Source organism: Chiloscyllium punctatum, chromosome 14 (genome assembly GCF_047496795.1).
Source record: "Chiloscyllium punctatum isolate Juve2018m chromosome 14, sChiPun1.3, whole genome shotgun sequence".
NCBI classification, from domain to species: domain Eukaryota; kingdom Metazoa; phylum Chordata; class Chondrichthyes; order Orectolobiformes; family Hemiscylliidae; genus Chiloscyllium; species Chiloscyllium punctatum.
Genome location: NC_092752.1, coordinates 99,179,948 through 99,195,790, shown reverse-complemented (window position 1 = coordinate 99,195,790; position 15,843 = coordinate 99,179,948). Strand labels below are relative to the sequence as shown.

The 15,843-nt window shown below is 51.7% G+C and overlaps 1 long non-coding RNA gene across 1 annotated transcript in view; it reads left to right on the top strand.

The window, feature by feature from the left end:
* Window positions 1-1,673: 1,673 nt before the first annotated feature.
* The window catches only part of LOC140485512 (uncharacterized), a 48,811-nt gene continuing 34,641 nt past the window's right edge, over window positions 1,674-15,843 (top strand). The window contains exon 1 of the long non-coding RNA XR_011962378.1: window positions 1,674-1,702. This is a non-coding gene — a long non-coding RNA (uncharacterized lncRNA). The remainder of the gene's footprint in view (window positions 1,703-15,843) is intronic.

Sequence of the window (15,843 nt, the reverse complement as noted above, 5' to 3'; positions counted from 1 at the left end):
TGGCCAAAGTCTTCTCGGGGAGTGAACGCTTCAAGATTGGTCAGAGAGCAAACTATTTTGCGGGATTGATCATTCTCACTACATAGTGGAGCATTAAATCTCTCTCATAAATCAATGTGAGATTTTAAGAAATCCTGTAGTTGAAATGTAAATCTGATAACGTCCATATTTCAAATCGATTTGCATAACTCGAGTAAGAAACTTATTTTCAAACTCACAGACCGATTAGTAATTTACATACCTGGCCGTTATTGTTGATTTGGACAGGACAATCTATTTGCGTGCTAGACATCTCTATGACTGTAACTCGAAAAAGCAATTGTTAATGACTAATATTTTACCCATCAGTCTGTGCAGATATGGATATTCTCTATGAACTCACTGATAACCTTTGGCGCACGCGCGGTTTGGTTTCTATGCAGAGCATGCGTAGTGTGACATTGGTCAGGACAGAGAGAGAGAGACAGAGACATGGAGCTGCTTTCTCCGGCAGCGGCTGCGATTGGCTTCAGAAAGCGGCGCTTAGAGCCAGTGTGTGGGAGCCTCGCTGGGAGAAAAGAGCGGAGAGAATTCACAAGTCCCGGATAAAGGTTAAAAAAAATCTGAAAAAGACCCTCCAGGCCTGGGTAAGAAGGTGGCGGTCGCTGATCACGGAAGGGGCCCAGACTCACGGCCGCCATTTGTTTGAGGGAAGAGGGAGCGTGGGCCTGAGGGCCGCCATCTTGAGAAGGTCAAGTTGCAGGAGGGCGGGGCTCTCGGGGTCTGTCGAACAATCAGAGGAAAGGGAAGACCCATTGTTATTGATTAATTCCATGAACACAGCTTCACTGGGCGATCCTGCAGGAATATCCTCTCTCAGTCCTGCTGGGATGTTTCACCCAATCAGAACCAGCAGCTCTCCTCCTCTCTCAGCTCCCCTTCTGTCCTTCCTGCAGCATCTGTCCCCTGGAACATTGAGCTGCCTGTCCTGTCCCTCCCTCAGCTGTGTTTCCCTACCTGTGATAACCCAGTCCCATCTTAGATTACTTCACTAAAGACAGGAATGCACCCGATGGATTTTTCTTAACATCAGCAATTGTTTAATACTCACTTACAGGTTTTTAATTACATCGTTTTTGAAGCATTTACTTCCCATTCAATCATTTGCAATGGTGGGATTTGAATTTGTGTCCAGAGAACACTTGCTGAGTTTCTGCATAAATTGTCACATATAATGCCACTAGGCCATCACTTCACCTGCTCACAGTTTGTATATCCCAGTGCAACATGAATCAAAACCCTTTCTTCCTGCACAATTGTTTGACCCAGCACTCAGTACCTCAGTACTGATGTGACTCAGTACCTCTCCATGTGGTATCCCTCACTGTGTGGGTCTAATTGCTGCCTCTGTCAGCGTTTCTCACTTTTGAAGCTACTCCAGACCATGAGCCAACAGAATTCGTCACTCCAGAGAGATGAGGCAGCACAGGTCAGGAATGGAGACTGGGATTTTCCAGATCTCTCTGGGGCTCAGTGCCATTCTATATGTGTAACCCTCAAAGCATTAGTATAATTTTCCATTCTGCCTATTTCTGTGTCTTCTCCAGGTACTCATGGAGTTCCTGACTCAATAGACTTGCCAACTGCTGGTTGGGACGATGGTTGGTCAGCCATAAAGACAAAGTCAGGGAGTTCGGGAGTCTTCAATAAATCCTGCTGCCAGGTAAGATCATTCCTGTGCACAGAGCAGAAAGTAATAAGGGGGACCCAAACATCAGCTAACAAGACATGACATAGAGAAAGTGCTGGAGGGGGAGCACAGTACAGACACAACCCAGGCTCAATCACCACGCCTTGCTGCAAGTTATGTTGTAATGAGACAGCATCAGGAGTTCCCAGTTATCAGTCCAGGCCTGTGCTTTCTTAGGGAGCATCAGAACAACTGAGGGGAAAGCAGGCCTCCCCCGAGAGTGTGGTAATGCTGCCTGGGATCTTTCTGTTCCCTATTCCTTCTCCAACACTGTATCTTTGGCTTGTATTGAGAACCAGTTTCTTCAATCATTCTAACTCCTATAACAGTTCCTATCTCTGTCATCTCCTCCCCTCTCACCAATTATTTCACATATGTGAAACCTCCAGTCCAGATGACCATCGTATCGTTGTAACTTGCTTCAGTCTCTACAACATGCCTTGTCTCGATAGTCTCCTCCTCCAATAACTGGAGACATAGGGTCTGTTTTTTTGCGGCATGACCATTCGGCCAAGGTTCCCTAAATGGAATAAGTCGCGTTTGCCTGTGTTTGGCTCATATCCCTTCAAATCTTCTCCTCTCCATGTACCAGCCCGAGGGTCTTTTCCATGTTGTAATTGTACTTGTTTTCACCATTCCCTCTGGCAGTCCGTTCCATCTATGCACCATCCTCTGTGGATAATGTTGCCCCCCAGCTCCCTCTTTAAATCCTTGCTCTCACACCTCACGTTTATGCCCCCTGCTATGGACTCACCTACCCTTGGCAATTCCCCTTACATAGACCCTACTTGGTTTCATAAACCTTTATAAGGTCACCCCGTGGCCTCCCCTGCCCAGGAGAAATATAGACGACAGTGTTACCAATATCTCCAACTCATGTACTCAATGCTCTGACCAATGAAGGCAAGTGTGCCAATTGCCGCATTCAACACCCTGTCACCCTGTGATGCCAGTCCAAGGAACAATGTAACTGCACTCCTTGGTCTCTCCCTTTTCTACAACACTGCCCAGGGTCCGACCATTAACTGTGTTAGTCCTCCCTGGTTTGTCTGAACTAAATCCAACACCTGAATTAAATTCCATCTTTCATTCCGTGGCCCACTGGCCCAGTTGATTAACATCCCCTTCGATAACTATATTCCCTGCCCACTCTTCCACTAATCTTGGTATCCACAAACATACTAACAGGGACTCCTATATTTTCACTCAGATTGTTTATGTAAATGGTGCACAACAGTGTTCCCAGCACCAATCCTTATAACACACTGCTGGTCAGAGGCCCCAGTCTGAACTTAACCCTCTCCCACCACCCTCTGTCTCCCACTGTCATCCCATTTTGTATCCAGTTGGCTAGCTCTCCCTGATCCCTTGTGATCTACCCTTACGAACCAATGTATCATGCTACATCCTGAACAAGGGTTTGCGGAAGCCAGAAACAACGTCTGTTGCTCTGCCTTCGTCTATCGTTTTGGTCACATCTTGAGCAAACTCCAGTCCAGTTTGTGAGACATGTTTTCCCACGCACAAAGCCATGCTGGCTGTCCGTAATCAGGCCTTATCTTTCCAAATGCATGGACGGCCTACCTCTCAGAATGACCCCCACCAACTGACCCACCCTGATGTCTCGCTCATCAGTCTGTAGTTCCCTAGCTTTCTCTTGCAGCCTTTCTTAATTAATGACACAACATTATAATCATAGTCAGAGAGTCAGACCGCACTGTTTGGTTAAACCTAACCATACTCTAAAACGGATCTCATCCCACCTGCCTGTTCCTGGATCATATCCCTTAAAACCTTTCCTCTTCCTGTATTAATCCAAATGTCTTTTGAACATTGTAATTGTCCCCATGTTCACCCCTTCCTTGGGAAGTTCACTTCACACACAGCCCACCCTCTGTGTAACAATGTGCCTCTCGTGTCTTTTTTTTTAAATGTCTCTCCTCTAAACTTAAAAATGTAGTGCCTTGTCTTGAAACTCCCCTGTCCATGGGAAAAGTCAACTCCCATTAACTCTATCTATCCCCCTCATGATTTTATAAACTTCTATGAGGTCATCTGTCAACATTCAGATTTCAGTGAAAAATACCAACCTATTCAGCCTTTCTTTATACTGAAGCCTTTCGTACCCAGCCACATCCCAGTAAACCTCCTCCCAACCCTTTCCAGCTGAATAATATCCTTCCGATAACTGGGCGACCAGATCTGGACACAGTATTCCAGAAGAGGACTCACCAATGGCCTTTATAATCTCAATGCGACTTCCCAACTCCTATATCCAAAGGACTGAGCAATGAAAGCAAGTGAGGCAAGCACCTTTTTAAAAACTATCCTGTCTCTCCATGTTGCAAACTTCAAAGAATTATGTAGCTGAACCCTGAGGTCCCTCTGTTCTACAACACTACCGAAGGTCCTACCATTAATTGTATAAGTCCTGCCCATGTTTGTTGTACAAAATGCATGACCTCGCATTTATTCAGATTGAACTCCATCAACAGTTTTTCAGCCATTCACACATTTCATCAGGATCCCTTTGTAATCTCAGAAAACCTTCTTCACTGTCCACAATGCCACCCTCCAGTCTAACAGCCTATCACATGCAGCTCTCTATGGGACAAATATCTCTGGTGGAGGCCCTACAATTTCTTCACCAGCTTCCCACAATGTCCTGAGATCTATTTGATCAGGTCCTGGGGATTTATCTACCTTTGTGTTTTAAAACCGTCAGCACCTCCTTTTCTATAATGTGGACTCATTTCAAGACATTGAGTCATAGAGACGTACAGCACAGAAACAGGCCCTTCGGACCAACTCCTGCATGACGTTTCTAGTCACATTTGCCACAATTTTGCCAATATCCCTCTGAACCCTTTGCTATTCATACACCCATCCACATGCCTTTTAAATGTATTTCTATCAGCCTCCACTATTTGCTCTGGCAGCTTATTCCATCCACTCTGCGGGAGCCAGTTGTCCTTTAGATCCCTTTGAAAAGTTTCCCTCGCCTGGGGAAATGGCCTTGTCTATTGACCCTGTCGATGACCACCATGATTTTAAACACCTTTCATCGGTTAACTCCTCAGCCTCCCATGATCAACTGAAAACAGCCCCAGCCTATTCAGGCTTTTCCCTGAAGCGCAAACCCTCCAACCCTGGCAACATTGTTGGTCATTTCTTCTGAACCCTTTCATGTTCCACAACATCCTTCCGATGGCATTGAGACTAGAATTGCACACAGTATTCCAATAGTGGTCAGGCCAAACACTGTTTAATTCCCTGAGTGCCCCAGTCTTTATCCACAGTAATTTCCAAAGTGAAATATTTGTTTCAGATCTTGTAGTTTCACACATCGTTGCCTTCATTGATCATTAGGAGACCGGGATTGTCCCGAGCTCTTCTTTTGCTCTTAATACACTTGTAGAGTCTCTTTGGAGTCTCCTTAACGTTCTCTGCCAAAGGTATCTCATGTCCCCTTTTTACATTCCTGATTTCCATCCTAAGTGTATTTCTACAGCCCCGATGCTCCTGAAGGGATTCCCTTGAGTCAGCCAGTTATATCTGACATGTGATCCTTTTTTTCTTGACCACAGCCTCGAAATTCAGCCAGTGTTTCCTAACTCAGTCAGCATTGAGCTGCACACTAACAGGAACACACTGGCGCTGAACGCTCCTTTTATCTCGGTTTTAAAATATTCCTACTTGCCAGACTTTCCTTTATCTGCAAGTAGCCTCCCCAGATCTAATTTAAAAATTCATGTCTAATACTATCTTGCTCCATTGAATAACTTTAACTTGTGGACCAGGCCTGTCCTTTTCCATCGCTATTTTCAAACTAATACAATTGTGGTAACTTTCCAAAGTGCTTCCCCACTAACACCTGAGTCCTGTTCCCGACCTTGTTTCCCAAGGGGAGGTCAGGTTTAGCCCCATTTTCCAGTTGGGCCACTTATATAATGACTGGGAGTTTTCGGAACACGCTTAACAAATTCCTTCCATCCAAATGCTTAACTTAGTAGCAATCCCAGTCCAGGTTTGGAACGGTTAAGATCCCCTATCATTACAACCCTATTATTCTAAGAGATATCTGAAATCTCCTGACATATTTGCTCCTCCATCTCCCATTGCCTATCGCTGTAGTCCGACCGTAGAAAACTGATGACCAATTTTTATTTCTCAGTTCCACTAATATTGTTTAACTGGGCGATCCTACATGAATACTCCCTCTAGGTACTGCTGGGATGTTTCCCCCAATCAAACCCACCAGCTCTCCTCCTGTTTTGCCTCCTGTTCTATCCTTCCTGTAGTATTTGTCTCCGGAACATTGAGCTGCTGCTCCTGTTGCTCCCTCAGCTGTGTTTCTGTAATATCTATGGGATCCCAATCCCATGTTCCCATCCATGCTCCGGGTTCATCTGCCTTATCTGTCTGGCCCTTTGTATTGAAATAATTGCAGTTTAATCCACCCGTTTTCCCTCATTGTCTGCTATGTCCTTGCCCTCCCTTGTCTCCTTATATTCCTCTCTTGAACATTTGTACCAGCCTCAACTTTCTTTCTGACCTTACGACCCTTTGGGGCCACACAGCCCTGCCAGACCAGTTTAAATCCTCTCGAGCAGCTCCAGCAACGTTCCCCATCAGGATGTGGGTCTCCCTCCTGCTCCCAGTTCAGGTGTATTCCCCGCCCTGTCTACCTGTGCTGACACCTTCAGACATCCAGGGACTTGCCCACCAAGGTCCCTGTATTCCTCAGTTCTCCAGGAGGACCTCCCATTCATGATGGATATCATTCATTTATTAGACTTCCCACAGTGCATTACCTCACAGTGACCAGAAGTAAACTCCATCTGCCATTACTCTGCTCAGTTTATCATCTGATCGATATCAGACTGCAGCCTGAGTCCATCCCCCTCACTGTGGACAACACCCTCACCTTTCATGTTATCTGCAAACCTACTAATGTTGCCTTCTGCTTTCACATCCGAGTGATTAATGTCCATAATGAACAGCAATGGCTCCTGCACAGATTCCTGTGGTACATTCGCTGGACAAAGGCTTTCAATCACAAAACCAACCCTCCACCAATAGTGGAGTTAATTTACCAACTTGCCTTGGATCCCACGGGATCTTCCCTTTGGGACCAGCCTTCCATGTGGACCTTGTCAAAGACCTTAATGAACTCCATATAAACCACATCATCTGCACTGCCCTCATCAATATCAGAGGACAGTCGTCTAGCAAATCCATACAGACAATCCCGAATGAAATTGTGGGGGTATCCGTTTTTGGCGAATACATTGTATCGGTGTTCTTCTTCCTCTTTTTGCAGTTCTGGTGTACTGCAGTGTGTGGCGGCCCTTTTGAACAGTGTCTTGATGCAACTTCTTTTGTGTGTGTTGGGGTGGTTGCTTTCGTAGTTCAGGACTTGGTCTGTGTGTGTGGCTTTCCTGTATACCTTTGTGGTGAATTCTCCGTTAGGTATTCTCTGTACCATCACGTCTAGGAATGGGAGTTGGTTGTCCTTTTCTTTCTCTCTAGTGAATCGGATTCCTGTGAGTGTGGCGTTGATGATCCGGTGTGTGTTCTCTATTTCTGTGTTTTTAATGATTACAAAGGTATCATCCACATATCTGACTCAGAGTATGGGTTGAATTTGCAGTAAGACTGTTTGTTATAATCATTGCATTACCGCTTCTGCTATGAGTCCAGAGATGGGTGAGCCCATGGGGGTGCCGTTGATTTGTTCATATATTTGGTTGTTGAATGTGAAGTGTGTTGTGAGGCCCAGGTCCAGTCGTTTGAGTATGCCGTCTTTGTTGATAGGTTCACCGTCCTGTTGTCTGTTCTGTATGTCCAGCAGGTTGGCTATTGTTTCTCTGGCTAGGGTTTTGTCGATAGAGGTGAACAGTGCCGTTACATCGAATGAGACCGTAGTTTCTTCCTTGTCTATGTGTATATTTCTGATGATGTCCAAGAATTCCTGCGTTGACTGTACAGAGTATCTGGATCCGTTGATCAGGTGTTTCAGTTTCTGCTGTAGTTCTTTATCCAGTTTTTGTGATGGTGTCCCTGGTAGTGATACTATGGGTCTGGGTGGGATGTCTGGTTTGCGCACTTTGGGTAGTCCATAGAATCTGGGGGTGTTGTTGCTTTCAGTTTTCATTCTCTGTAGGTCAAACCTGGTTATCTGTCCTTTTTTTTGTAGTTTCCTCAGTGTGTTGTTTATCCTATTGGTGAGCTGTGGGGTGGGGTCAAACTCCACGCAACTTCATCCACAGATGCCTCAGGGAAAGACAATGGAATGAAAACATACCACGACCCAAAGGACTAGCCACACTACCATATATCAAGAACATTTCGGAACTGACAGTCAGATTACTGCGCACACCAGGACTCATAACAGCACACAAACCAACAGCCACTCTCAGACAACAACTCATCAGGACGAAGGACCCGATACCCAGCATGAGCAAAACCAATGTAGTGTACAAAACCCCATGCAAGAACTGCACAAAACACTACATAGGACAAACAGGAAGACAGCTAACGATCAGCATCCATGAACACCAACTCGCCACGAAACTACTAAGTATCCTTAGTAGCCACACACACAGATGACGAGCAACGTGAGTTCGACTGGGACAACAGTACTATTATAGGACAAGCCAAACAGAGAACAGCCAGGGAATTCCTCGAAGCATGGCACTCATCCACAGATTCAATCAATAAGCACATCGACCTGGAACCAATATACCAACCACTGCAGCGGACAGCTGGAACTGACAACCGGAAGCAGCAGATACAAATCACTAAGTGTCAGAGGAAAGATCATCGAAGTGCTTCACAGGAGGCTCCCTGAGGAAGTCACCTAGACAGGGGACGAAACGTCCCTCCCTCTCTCTGTGTGTGAGCATGTCCCTCCCTCACTGTGTGTGTGTGTTTGTGTGTGCGTATATCTGCGTGTCACCCTGCCTCACTTTGTGTGTGTATCCCCCCTCGCTTTCTGAGCACATGTCCCACCCTCGCTGTATCTGTGTGTCTCAACATCGCTATGTGTGTGTGCGTGTCCCACCCTCGCTGTTTGTGTGTGTGTGTGTGTGTGCGCGCCCCTCTTGCTGTGAGTGAGGGTGTCCTCCCCTCGATCTGTGTGTGTGTGTATGCATTTCACTCAGTCACTGTGTGTCTGTGTGTCCCTCCCTCACTGTGTGTGTGTGTGTGTGTGTGTGTGTGTGTGTGTGTGTGTCCCTCTCACTGTGTGCGCGTCACTCTTGCTCTGTGTGTGTGTCCTTCCCTCGCTGTGTCTGTGTGTGCCACTCCCCTGCTCTGTGTGTGTGTGTGTCCCTCCCTCGCTCTGTGTGTGTATGTGCCTCCCCTCGCTGTGTGTGTGTCCCTCTCTCGCTGTGTGTGTCCCTCTCTCGCTGTGTGTGTCCCTCCCTCGCTATGTGTCCATGTGTATGTCCCTCCCTCGCTGTGTTTGTCCGTGTGTGTGTCGCTCCCTCGCTGTGTGTGTCCGTGTGTGTGTGTCCCTCCCTCGCTGTGTGTGTCCATGTGTGTGTCCCTCCCTCGCTGTGTGTATCTGTGTGTGCGTCCCCTCCTTCGCTGTGTGTGTGTGTCACTCTCTCACTGTGTGTGTCCCACGTTCGCTGTGTGTGCACGTGTCCCTCCCTTGCTCTGTATTTGTGTGTGTGTATCTGTGCGTGTCCCTCCCTCGCTTTGCGTGTGTGTTTCCATCACTTGTGTGTCTGTGTGTGTGCACGCATGTGAAATCCCTCCCTTTCTCTGTGTATGTGTGCGTGCCCCTCCCTCGCTTTGCATGTGGGTGTCCATCCCGTGTGTGTGTATGCATGTCCCTCCCTCGCTTTGCACGTGTGTATATGTATTTGTGCATGTCCCTCCCTCGCTGTGTGTGTGTATTTGTGCATGTCGTTCCTTCACTTTGCATGTGTGTGCGCCCTCTCACTTTCTGTGCACATGCCCTCTTCCTCGACATGTTTGTTTGTCCCTCCCTTGCTGTGTGTGCGCGTTTCTCCCTTGCTCTGTGATTGTGTGTGTGTGTGTGTGTGTGTGTGCGTATGTGTCCCTCCTCCGCTTTGTGTGTGTGTGTGTGTCCCTGTCCCTCGCAGTGTGTTTGTCCCTCCCTCACTGTGTATCTGCGTGTATTCCCCTCATTGTGTGTGTTTGCGTGTCCCTCCTTCAATTTGCGTGTGTGTGTGTCCCTGTCCGTCACTGTGTGTGTCCCTCCCTCACGGTGTGTGTGCTTGTCCCTCCTTCGCTGTGTGTCCCTCCCTCGCTATGTCTGTGCGTGTCGCTCCCTCGCTGTGTGTCTCAGCGTGTCCCTCCCTCGCTTTGCGTGTGTGTCCGTCCCTTGTGTGTGTGTGCTTGTGTGCATGTCCCTCCCTTGCTCTGCGTTTCTGTGTATAGGTGTGTGTGTGTGCCTCCCTTGCTTTGTGTGTCCGTGTATCCATCCCTTGTGTGTGTGAATCCGTGTCCCCCCCTTGCCGTGTCCGTGTGTCCCCCCCTTGCCGTGTCCGTGTGTCCCTCCCTTGCCGTGTCCGTGTGTCCCCCCTTGCCGTGTCCGTGTGTCCCCACCCTTGCCGTGTCCGTGTGTCCCCCCTTGCCGTGTCCGTGTGTCCCCCCCCTTGCCGTGTCCGTGTGTCCCCCCCCTTGCCGTGTCCGTGTGTCCCCCCCTTGCCGTGTCCGTGTGTCTCCCCCTTGCCGTGTCCGTGTGTCCCCCCTTGCCGTGTCCGTGTGTCCCCCCCTTGCCGTGTCCGTGTGTCCCCCCCCTTGCCGTGTCCGTGTGTCCCCCCCTTGCCGTGTCCGTGTGTCCCCCCCCTTGCCCTGTCTGTGTGTCCCCCCCTTGCTGTGTCCGTGTGTCCCCCCCTTGCCGTGTCCGTGTGTCCCCCCTTGCCGTGTCCGTGTGTCCCCCCCTTGCCGTGTCCGTGTGTCCCCCCTTGCCGTGTCCGTGTGTCCCCCCTTGCCGTGTCCGTGTGTCCCCCCCCTTGCCGTGTCCGTGTGTCCCCCCCTTGCCGTGTCCGTGTGTCCCCCCCCTTGCCGTGTCCGTGTGTCCCCCCCCTTGCCGTGTCTGTGTGTCCCCCCCTTGCCGTGTCCGTGTGTGTCCCCCTCGCCGTGTGCGTGTGTCCCCCCCCTCGCCGTGTGCGTGTGTCCCCCCCTCGCCGTGTGCGTGTGTCCCCCCCCCTCGCCGTGTGCGTGTGTCCCCCCCCCTCGCCGTGTGCGTGTGTCCCCCCCTCGCCGTGTGCGTGTGTCCCCCCCCTCGCCGTGTGCGTGTGTCCCCCCCCTCGCCGTGTGCGTGTGTCCCCCCCCTCGCCGTGTGCGTGTGTCCCCCCCCCTCGCCGTGTGCGTGTGTCCCCCCCCTCGCCGTGTGGGTGTGTCCCCCCTCGCCGTGTGGGTGTGTCCCCCCCTCGCCGTGTGCGTGTGTCCCCCCCCGCCGTGTGCGTGTGTCCCCCCCCTCGCCGTGTGGGTGTGTCCCCCCCCTCGCCGTGTGGGTGTGTCCCCCCCTCGCCGTGTGGGTGTGTCCCCCCCTCGCCGTGTGGGTGTGTCCCCCCCTCGCCGTGTGGGTGTGTCCCCCCCCTCGCCGTGTGCGTGTGTCCCCCCCCTCGCCGTGTGCGTGTGTCCCCCCCCTCGCCGTGTGCGTGTGTCCCCCCCCTCGCCGTGTGCGTGTGTCCCCCCCTCGCCGTGTGGGTGTGTCCCCCCCCTCGCCGTGTGGGTGTGTCACCCCCTCGCCGTGTGGGTGTGTCCCCCCCTCGCCGTGTGGGTGTGTCCCCCCCCTCGCCGTGTGGGTGTGTCCCCCCCTCGCCGTGTGGGTGTGTCCCCCCCCTCGCCGTGTGGGTGTGTCCCCCCCTCGCCGTGTGCGTGTGTCCCCCCCCTCGCCGTGTGCGTGTGTCCCCCCCCTCGCCGTGTGCGTGTGTCCCCCCCTCGCCGTGTGCGTGTGTGTCCCCTCTCAATTTCTGTGCACATGCCCTCCCCCTGACATGTGTGCGTCCCTCCTTCGCGATGTGTGTGTGTGTGTGTGTGTGTATCACTCCCTCGCTGTGTGTCTGCGGGTAACCCCCTCACTGTGTGTTTGTATGTCCCTCCCTCGCTGTGTGTGTGTCCCTCCCTTGCTGTGTGTGCATGCGTCCGTCCCTACTCTGTGTTTATGTGTGTGTAGTTGTGCGTGTCACTCCCTTGCTTTGAATGTATGTGTCCATCCCTTGTGTGTGTGAGTGTGTTACCAGCTTGCAGCATGCACGTGTCCCTCCCTTGCCATGTCTGTGTGTGTCCCCTCTCGCTGTGTGTGTGCCCCCTCTCAATTTCTGTGCACATGCCCTCCTCCTCGACATGTGTGTGCTTGTCCCTCCTTCGCGGATTGTAAGTGTCCCTCCCTCACTGTGTGTGCGCGTCTCTCCCTTGCTCTGTGTTTGCGTGTCTGTGTGTGTATGTGCGCGTGTCCCTCCTTCGCTTTACGTGTGTGTGTCCCCGTCCCTAGCAGTGTGCGTGTCCCTCCCTCGCTGTGCGTGTGTGTGTATTTGTGCATGTCCCTCCCTCGCTTTGCATGTGTGTGCCCCTTCTCAATTTCTGTGCACATGCCCTCCCCTAGACATGTGTGTGTTTGTCCCTCCCTCGCTGTGTGTGTGCGTCTCTCCCTTGCTCTGTGTTTGTGTGTGTGTGTCTGTCCCCGTCCCTTGCAGTGTGTGCGTCCCTCCCTCGCTGTGTGTCTGCTTGTATCCCCCTCACTGTGTGTGTGTTTGCGTATCCCTCCTTCGCTTTGCGTGTGTGTGCCCCTGTCCCTCACTGTGTGTGTCCCTCCCTTGCCGTGTGTCTGCGTGTATCCCCCTCACTGTGTGTGTATGTGCATGGTCCTCCCTCACTTTGCGTGTGTCTGCATCCTCTCAATTTGTGTGCACATGCCCTCCCCTTCGCAGTGTGTGTGCTTGTCCCTCTTTCGCTGTGTGTGCATGTCGCTCCATTGCTGTGTGTGTGCGTGTCCCTCCCTCGCTGCGTGTCTCAGCGTGTCCCTCCCTCACTGTGTGTGTGTCCTTCGCTCTCTGTGTATGTGCGCGTGCATGTCCTTCCCTCGCTGTGTCTGTGTGTGTGTCCCTTCGCTGCGTGTCCCTCCCTCGCTGTGCATGTGTGTGTTCTCCCTTGCTGTGTGTGTATGCGTCACCCCTTGCTGTGTGTGTGCATGTCCCTCCCTTGCTGTGTGTGTGTGTGTGTGTGTGTGTGTCCTTCCGCACTGTGTGTGTGGGTGTGTCCCTCCTTCACTCTGTGTGTGTGTGTGTGTGTGTGTGTGTGTGTGTGTCCCTCCCTCACTGTGTGTGTGGGTGTTTTTGTGTGTGTGTGTGTGTGTGTGTGTGTGTCCCTCTTGGTGTGCGTGTGTGTGCTTGGCCCTCCCTTGTTGTGTGAGCATTTGTCTTCCCCCCTCGCTGTGTGTGTGCATGTCCCTCTCTTGCTCTCTTTGTCTGTGATTGTGTGCTTCCTCATGCACGTGTCGCTCCCTCGCTGTCTGTGGGTGTATCCCTCCCTCGCTCTGTGTGTGTGTGTGTGTGTGTGTATGTGTGTGCCCCTCTTGCTGTGCGTGTGTTTGCATGTGTTGCTCCCTCGCTGTGTGTGCGAGTGTCCCTCTCTTGTTCTGTGTATGTCTGTGTTTGTGTGCTTCCTCATGCGCATGTTGCTCCCTCATTGTGTGTGCATGTCCCTCCCATGCTGTCTGTGTGTGTGTGTGTGTGTGTCTCCATGTCCCTCACTGGCTGTGTGTGTGTGTGTGTGCCCCTCTCTCGCAATGTGACTGTGTTTGTGTGCTTGGGCATGTGCGTGTTCTTCCCTTCCTGTGTGTTCGTGTCCCTCTTGCAGTGTATGTGAGTGTCCTTCCCTTGCGGTGTGTGTGTGTGTGTGTGTGTGTGTGTGTGTGTGTGTGTGTACACGTGTGTCCCTCCCTCACTGTTTATGTGTCAGTTTCCTGCCCTGTGTGTGTGTGTCTATGTGTGTTACTCTTGCTGTGCATGTGTGTGTGTGGCCCTCCCTCACTGTGTGTGCATGTGTCTCCCCCTCGCTGTTTGTGCACGTGTCCCTCTCTTGCTCTAAGTGTGTGTGTGTGTGTTTGCGTGTGTCCATGTCCCTCACTTGCTGTGTGTGTGCGTGTCCCTCTCTCGCTGTGTGTCTGTGTTTGTGTGCTTGAGCATGAGCGTGTCCATCCCTCGCTGTGTGTACGTGTCCCCTTGCTGTGAGTATGTGTGACCCTTTTACAGTGTATGTGAGTGTCCTTCCCTCGCTGCGTGTGTGGGTGTGTGTATGCGTGTCACTCCCACAGTGTGTGTGTGTCCCTCCCTTGCTGTGTGTCTGTGTGTATGTGTGCGAGTGCCTCCCTTGCTTTGTGCGTGTGTGTGTGCACCTCTTGCTGTGTGTGCGCGTGTCACTCCCTCGCTCTGAGTGTGTGTCCATCGCTTGTGTGTGTGTTTGTCCCTCCCTCGCTGTGTGTGCGCGTCTCTTCCTTGCTCTGTTTGTGTGTGTGCATGTATGTGTGTGTGCACATGCATGTCCCTCCTTCACTTTGCGTGTGTGTGCCCCCGTCCCTCGCAGTGTGTGTGTCCCTGTCTCGCTGTATGTGCTTGTTGCTACATCGCTGTTTGTGTTTGTGTTTGTGTGTGTGTGTGTGTGTGTGTGTGTGTGTATGTATTTGTGGGCATCCGTCCCTCGCTTTGCGTGTGTGTGCCTCCTCTCAATTTGTGTGCACATGCCCTCCCCTTCGCGGTGGGTGTGCTTGTCCCTCCTTCACTGTGTGTCCCTCCCTCACTGTCACTCCCTTGCTGTGTGTGTGCGTGTCCCTCCCACGCTGTGTGTGTCCATGCTCCCTCCATCGCTGCGTGTCTCAGCGTGTCCCTCCCTCACTCTGTGTGTGTGTCCCGAGCTCTCTGTGTATGTGCGTGTGCATGTCCTTCCCTCGCTCTGTGTTTGTGTGTGTGTGTGTGTCCGTCCCTTGCTGTGTATGTGTGAATTACCCCCTTGCTGTGTGTGTGTGTCCCTCTTGCTGTGCGTGTGTCGTCTCCTCGCTATGTGGGTGCGTGTCCCTCTCTTGCTGTGTGTGTGTGTGTGTGTATATGTGTGTGTGTCCTTGCCCCTCACTTGCTGTGTGTGTGCGTGCCCCTCTCTCGCTGTGTGTCTGTGTTTGTGTGCTTGAGCATGAGCGTGTCCATCCCTCGCTGTGTGTACATGTCCACCCTTGCTGTAAGTATGTGTGACCCTTTTACAGTGTATGTGAGTGTCCTTCCCTCGCTGTGTGTGTGTGTGTATTTATGTCACTCCCACAGTGTGTGTGTTTGTGTGTGCCCCTCCCTTGCTGTGTGTGTGTGTATATGTGCGTGTCCCTCCCTTATTTTGTGCGTGTGCGTGTGTGTGTGTGTGCACCTCTTGCTGTGTGTGCGCATGTCACTTCCTCGCTCTCTGAGTGTGTGTCCGTCCCTTGTGTGCGTGTGTGTCCCTCCTTTGCTCTTTGTGCATATCCCCACCATTGTGTGTCCGCATCGCCCCTTGCTGTGTGAGTGCCTGTCCCCCCTTGCTGTGTGTGCGTGTGCCCCTCCCTCGCCATGTTTGTGCGTGTCCCCTCTCGCTGTGTGTGCGTGCCCCCTCTCAATTTCTGTAAACATGCCCTCCCCCTCGCCGTGTGTCTGCTTGTCCCTCCTTCCCTGTGTTTGTGCGTGTTCATCCCTTGCTGTTTATGTGAGTGTCCCTCTCTCACTCTGTGTGTTTGTGTACATCCCTCCCTCGCTGTGTGTATGTCCTTCCCTCGCTGTGTGTGTCCCTCTTGCAGTGTATGTGAGTATCCCTCCCTCGCTGTGTATGTGTGTGTACGTGTGTGTGTACGTCCCTCCCTCGCTGTGTGTGTGCATGTCCTTTCCTACCTCGCTGTGTGTGTCCCTCTCTTGCTGTGTGCGTGTGTGTGTGTGTGTGTGTGTGTCCATGTCCCTCACTGGCTGTGTGTGTGTGTGTCCCTCTCTCGCTGTGTGTCTGTGTTTGTGTGCTTGAGCATGAGCGTGTCCATCCCACTCTGTGTGTATGTGCCCCCCTTGCTGTGAGTATGTGTGACCCTTTTACAGTGTATGTGAGTGCCCTTCCCTCGCTGCGCG